Consider the following 6,700-nt stretch of genomic DNA (forward strand, 5'->3'; position numbering starts at 1 on the left):
AACTCCTCTCTTCAACAATGGCTCCCTTTTCTCTTTTTCCTTTGCTTTGTGAAGGTATTTGTTCATTTTATGGAATAAAAGTACTCTGGCTTATTTGTATGAGAAAGAGAAAGTCCTGAGTGCATGCATCAATCTTAGGGAATCTTTTTTAATAGAAGGTCTTGCATAAAGAATGCATTACATATGTGTCTTTTGGCTGTGGGTTAGCTGTGGAGTCATATATTTAAGAAACTTAATCCTTTCTTAATCTGTTAATTAGGAACGAAAAAAAGTAAACAAATACGAAAAAAAGTAAACAAATAAAATATATAATAAGGTAAGTTATTCAGTCTTCACTAGAAATTTTTGGTACATGATATATGTAGGAATTACAACTTTTTATAAGAAATCCATTAAACATACTGTGATTTTCGAAATCAAATTCATATTCGAAAAATGGAGATTCAGTAGTTCAGGTGGCGAATATCGGTATAAACGTGTATGCCGGGGGTTTAGCGTGTGGTGCGTCTTAATCCGTACGAAGAGGAGGAAATGGATGCTCTTTTTAATTAAAAACGTTTCAATTAATAACATATTAAGAAAATTTGTGAAAATACTAGTGGATATTATTGCTAGTTTTCTATTAAAAATATATATATATGAAAATTATTTTTGAGAAAAGATTATACGGAAAATTTTTCTTTGAAGTTATGTATTGTACAGGTATTTTCTTTTAATGTCTATTGTGGTTAAACGACTTCCGCTTGTCGGATATTACAAATTTACAACTGACAAGTCACATACTTTTAGTGAAACATATCATAAATTTCAGCTTTTTACATCTATAAATTTGTTTCCTTGTTTTTTTTCCTAACGCTTACCGGTGGCGTGTTAAATTTTGTTCAAATTTAACTTTCTATGTGTTTATACTTAGATTTCCGCACTTGGGGCGCCTACTACGCGCACAATTCTTCATTCAAAAACACGGATACATCCCACACAAATATTGGACTGATATCCTCTACTAATGAAAACTTCCTAATATCTCCTAATAAAGAGATCCTGACCTTTCATTTTCATCATGACCTTTCATTTTGCCACCCATATCCTTATGAGCCCTCCTCCCAACTCTTCACAATTCTCATTAGGAGATATTAGCTAGATATTAGTAGAGGATCCCAACTTACAAATATTACACATTCAAACACGAAAACCGCACAAATTCACGCGCCATAAAGCGCCTCCGCCTCCTTCAACTCGATCCCGACCAAGCTGTCGTCCTCCACCGCGCCCACCGCCCTCCCTTCCTTGTAAACATACCACTTGGCCGCCACAAATATCACCGCCCAGATTCACCAGGCACAGCGTCATCAGCAGCCAATAGAACTTATCCAGCCTCCCCTTCGTTCAGTCATCGCCAGCCAGTCCGTCTTTGTTCACGCATCACGCCACGAGCCCGAGCTACGAAGAACCCCAGCGACAGGGTGCTCAGGAACAGGCCCGTGCTCATGGTCTTCATCCCCTTCGGGCACTCGCGCAGGAAGAAATCGAGCTGCCCCGACGTAGCGTGAACGCCACTCAGAGCCGACCAGGAAAACTGGGGGATCAGCCAGAAAACTGTCAGCTGCTCGTTGTGCGACATGGCTGTGGAGGCGCCTGAGCTCGATCAGGGCGGCGGCGGCCATGGCGAGGCAGGAGAGGGAGGAGGCCGAGGCCGATGCGCTGAAGGGAGGAGAGGGGGGGCGGGGGAGGAGGGGAGGATGGCGTGGTCGTAGAGGGGGATTGATGAGGAGGACGGAGGGCGACGAAGAAGACGGTGAGGGAGCCGGAGGGGATGGAAACGAGGGGGTGATGCCGGCGGTCCATGACGACCGCCTGGGAGACGGAGAAGGTGGTCATCTGGGCGTAGAGCGGTCCAGAACATGATGGTCGTGGCCCAGATGGGGAGCATCCGGACGATGATCTTCACCTCCTCGACGTCGGTCAGGGTGGAGAGCTGCATTTAGTCTGTTTCGCAACGGGGTCGGGCTTGATCGCTCCGTGGTCCAGGAACCCTGCAGGATTATTTATAATCCATGTGCAGTCTGCAGTTTCGCCTCCTATTAATCGCTTCTCCTTCTATCAAAAAAAAAAAAAAAAAAAAAAAAACTAATGAGCATCTATATGCTGCTGTCCATTATCACTACTGGAAAAAGGATCATCGTTGTCCTAGAAAATGCGTGACAACTCAGCAACATATATACCAGCTCTCTTACGCGAACAATAAACGAGAACATGAGTGAATTACCTGAATTGCTTCGTATGAGGCAGCCGCTGCTTTCCCCTTCCCTTCCCCTTCCCCTCCTCCACAACGTCATCATAACAACAAGGCCGGGTCGGTCCGGCCAACTTCACGCGCTTACTTCCTCCACGCCGCCGCCACCACAGCCGCTATCTGCGTCAGCGGGCTCCCCACCAACTTCTTGTACCGATACCTCCTCGTTCCCGCCAAAAACACCATCAACCCCACAACTATGGACCCAGCGCACGCACCATAACCCCACTCCCTCCCTACATTATCCTGTATATAAACAAGTACAGTAACGGCGAGTAGAGAACCGAGGTTGATGAAGAAGAAGAACCAGCTGAAGAAGCGAGACATGCTCTTCTTCTCTTGGGTGTTGGTTTCATCGAACTGATCTGACCCGAAACCCGATACGCTGGATTTGACGCCGCCGGTGCCGAGGGCGGTGAGGTAGAGGGAGATGTAGAGGACCGATAGCTGGGGTGTTGTTGCGGGCTTGTGGTCTGGAGGGCGGAGGCCTGGTGCTATAATGGAGATGGTCAATATTATTACTCCCTGTAAAAAGATAAATTGAGAAATTTTAGTTGGACGGATACCTGCTGGTTAAAACAATTTTAACGAAAAGCGCATCACATAATTAACTGTAATTAGTTTGGCCCTCTAAATCCGGTATTAATTGGCTTAGACCAGTTTATTTCTGGGCCACCTCTTTCTAGTCCATCTAAGCTGGTTTAAGGGTCAAATTCAAAACTGGTTCAATTCAAGTCTAGTTTTGTTTTCTTTTTCCAAACGGAACTTTATCCGTGTTAGTTCTATTAAACAGGAATTTTAACATTTAAGCAGATTATTAGTTCCACTAAACTGGTCAGCGAGAAAGTTGCGAAAGAGTGCCTTAAACTATTCATCAGAACTTATATTTCGAACCTCAATCTCAGATGCTGTTAAAATCTCAGATGCTGTTACTCTTTTTGTACTCCTTTAGTCCCCCCCCCCTCCTTCATTTTGACTCAGAATATAATTAATTTATCATCACATGATGCTTAATTTCATGACATTTCAACCGAACGATTTGAGAAATATAATCCGTCTGCAATTTAGAAAGTCAAAGTACGTTCTAATAAAATAGTATAGAGAATATAGGTAGCTACATTCTTGTATACAAGGTATATATACAAGCTTGTACGTAAACGGACAAAATTGATCACTTTATTCGTAGCTCACGCAATGCGATCATCATAACTATTTGTTTCGCTTATAACCATTATTAATGCCTCGGAAAAGTTTTTTATCGGCAAATTTTAAGGGGCTACAAACATTTCGGGACTCTTGACGGCGGAACATCTTACACACATTTTCATTCCTACATTTGAAATGGAGAAAAAAAAAAAAGAAAAAGATGCTGGCACTTTTCATCATCATCTGATTGTATGATTAATTAGCCTACTTAGAAAAGACAGTCGGATTGACTCGAAGTCAGTGTACGTCGACCCATTTGATTCGCAAAGTTTCCTCTTATGTCATCATAGAGGTCATGAGCTTGAGCAGTGATAAAATAGGGCTTATAGAGATTTTTAAAAAAAAAAATAATGGACTTACGGAGGCTTGGATCGCAGAGAAGACTGCAATTGTGAGGTACCTGAAAATTAAAGAGCATGAAGGAAGCGTGAGGACCTTCTAAATATTATCAGATATCGAAGGCGCATGCGTAAGAGATTCATATAACCTTCCAATATAGGTATCGGCAAGGAAACCGCCGAAGAGGCAGAGCAAGAATGAGGTCCCCATGAAATTGGTGACGGTGTTGGCCGCGACTGCATTCCCCAAGTGCATCGTGCCGGTGATGTATGTCACCAGGTTCACCGCGATTCCTAACGTCGTCAGCCTCTCATTCAATTCCACTCCTGAAATTTGAAGAATTAAACTTAAGGAACTAATATTTGAAAACATGACTTTCCAAGGGCCCCATATTCCCAAAAAAAAAAAAATGACGTCCCCTTTGTAATAGAACAGCAATTGGGCAAAAGGACGAGGGGGGTCTATTTGCAGTTAACCCTATAAAAAAAATTGTGACAGGGCCATGTTTGAGGAAACTTTGCCCTACTTTCGAATAAGTAAAAGTCTAAAAACCTTTTAGAAAGTAGGAACAAGCTAAAAGCTTGAAGTAGTACTCCAAGAACATGAAAGAGAGAGAGAGAGAGAGGAATACCTAGAATCATTGCTGCGGCGGACCAACCGCCGGTCTTAAAACGGACCGCCGGCCGGCCGTTGTAGTCCCAAGCATCACTCAAGGTTTTGTCTCCCCCATTCATCTCCTTTTGATTAGCCATGTTAACTATGTGTAGCACTATATATGCTTTCCAAGAGCTTATACATATATATAGGGAAGTCGTAGACAAGGGTATTCTGGTCTTTCACTAATCTCCATTACCACAAGATTCTAATATTTTGTTAAGTTGTAAATGATTCCCAATCACAAAAGGATGTATATGTTGGAGTTGTAACTTAAAACTTGGGTTTGTAGAGAAAAAGAGGAAAACTTTAGTCCCACATTGGAAAAGAGATGGGAAGATAAGCTCTTTATAAGCCTTCCCTTTCTCTCCTATGACTAGAAGAAAACAAAGGTTATGCTCCACACCACACGCGCGCGCCAGCCGGGCCGGGCTCGGGTTCGCGTCGGGTCGGGTGGCGCGCGCACACGACCTGCGGACATGAATGCAGCTCCGGATTGAGGGGCTCTTCTTACTATATTTTGTTTTTTGCTAATTAGAATAATTAAAACAAAATTAATATGATACATATTAAAAACGTGATTAATGTTTTGTAACGTTTAGCATTAAACTACGGATTAATATTTCATAACGGCTAACATTAAACTGCGGATTAATATTTTGAAACGGCTATCATTAACATGATTAATATTTTGAAACGGCTAGCGGGATTTATGGGCTAATGGTCGCAGTTTACAACCTATATAAAGCCGTGTATCTGCGAGGGTTAACACAGTGTGAAAAACACAACGTATTCTCTCTTCTTCTCTGTTCTTCCTCTTCATTTTACTGTTGTTACATTTTTGTTGGTTCCCTGAAAGTCACGAAGAATTCACAAAGCCTTCTTGAAGCTCGTGCCGACGAGAAGGAGGTCGCCTGACCGAGGGTCGTTGTATCTCCAGGAACTTTTGCCGCGTAGCCCTGTACGAGAGGGGGCAATTAGATTCTTGGGACAGTGCTTGCACGCCTCGACCATCAGACCGTATTTCTAACTTACCCCCAAAAAAAAAAAAAAAAAGTGATTTTGTAGTGCAAAACATGAACATAATTAAGCACTATTGCTTAGAGCACATAGTAATTTGAGACCAGTATCATATATATGTTGTTAAAATCAGTGATAATTGAAAGGGTCTTTTTCTCTATAACTTTCTCAGGTATATGTTTTGATTAGGCCAAGAACAGGAGGGTAAGGATAATAAAAAAAATTAGCTCAAATTCATACTCCGCTTCGTTATAAATTACGCATTCAAAGTGACTGAAGAGTCGAATATAGGTCGGTTTCTGGTCCAAGTAAAGTTGGAATCTGAAGTCCATCAGGTTCCCAAACACGCTATAAAATTAGTTATAGCTCCCTGATAAAACCAGAAACTGTTCTGAAGTCCATGCGCATTGATGAATTACTGTAAAATTATTATCAAACCCCTATTTGATTCGGAAACTGTTTTGAAGTCCACAAGTATTGATAAATAACTGTAAAATTAGTTACAGACCCCTGTTTGATCCAGAATTTGTTCTGAGTCTACTAGTATATTAATTTTGATGTGAAATTAGCTTCACCCTCCTGATTGATTTTGAAACTGTTTTAAGATCCATCTGAATATATAGACTAATTTTTGATTAGTCCCTAGCACCTGATTGATTTTGAAACTGTTTTAAGATCCATCTGAATATATAGACTAATTTTTGATTAGTCCCTAGCAATTGTAGAAATTGTTCTAGTCTATATGCATGTATAGTTTAGTTTCTTTTATTGAAAATATTATCTAACTCTTAGTGAATTGTTAGAAATGATATTGTATCATGTATATTTCTAAAATATTGTTTGTATTATACTTGTGATATGATCATATTGATTTTAAATTGTTTAAATTCAATAATTCATGTGATTAAAGTAAAACATGAAAAATTACTGTAAGGTTCAGAATTGTTCTGAATTTGTTTTATTAAATAAGACAGTTTAGAATTTATTAGAAATTGACTGTTGTTATTTTCTCTCAGTTATAATAAATAACAAAAGTTGTATAGAAGTGTAGATAGATTAATTTTTTAAGAAATATAAATCTAAAGGTCTTCCATCATAGAGATATAACTTGGATAATAATTTTTTAACTTATCTGTTGCCACAAAGGATAGGGTTTGTTAAAATTTATTATCTAGTTATACCTCGCAT

General features: G+C 40.3%; 1 pseudogene; it reads right to left on the reverse strand.

The window, feature by feature from the left end:
* On the reverse strand, positions 1,007-4,590 carry LOC109822046 (annotated as a pseudogene).

The sequence above is a fragment of the Asparagus officinalis genome, chromosome 8 (assembly GCF_001876935.1).
Source record: "Asparagus officinalis chromosome 8, Aspof.V1, whole genome shotgun sequence".
Lineage (NCBI taxonomy): Eukaryota > Viridiplantae > Streptophyta > Magnoliopsida > Asparagales > Asparagaceae > Asparagus > Asparagus officinalis.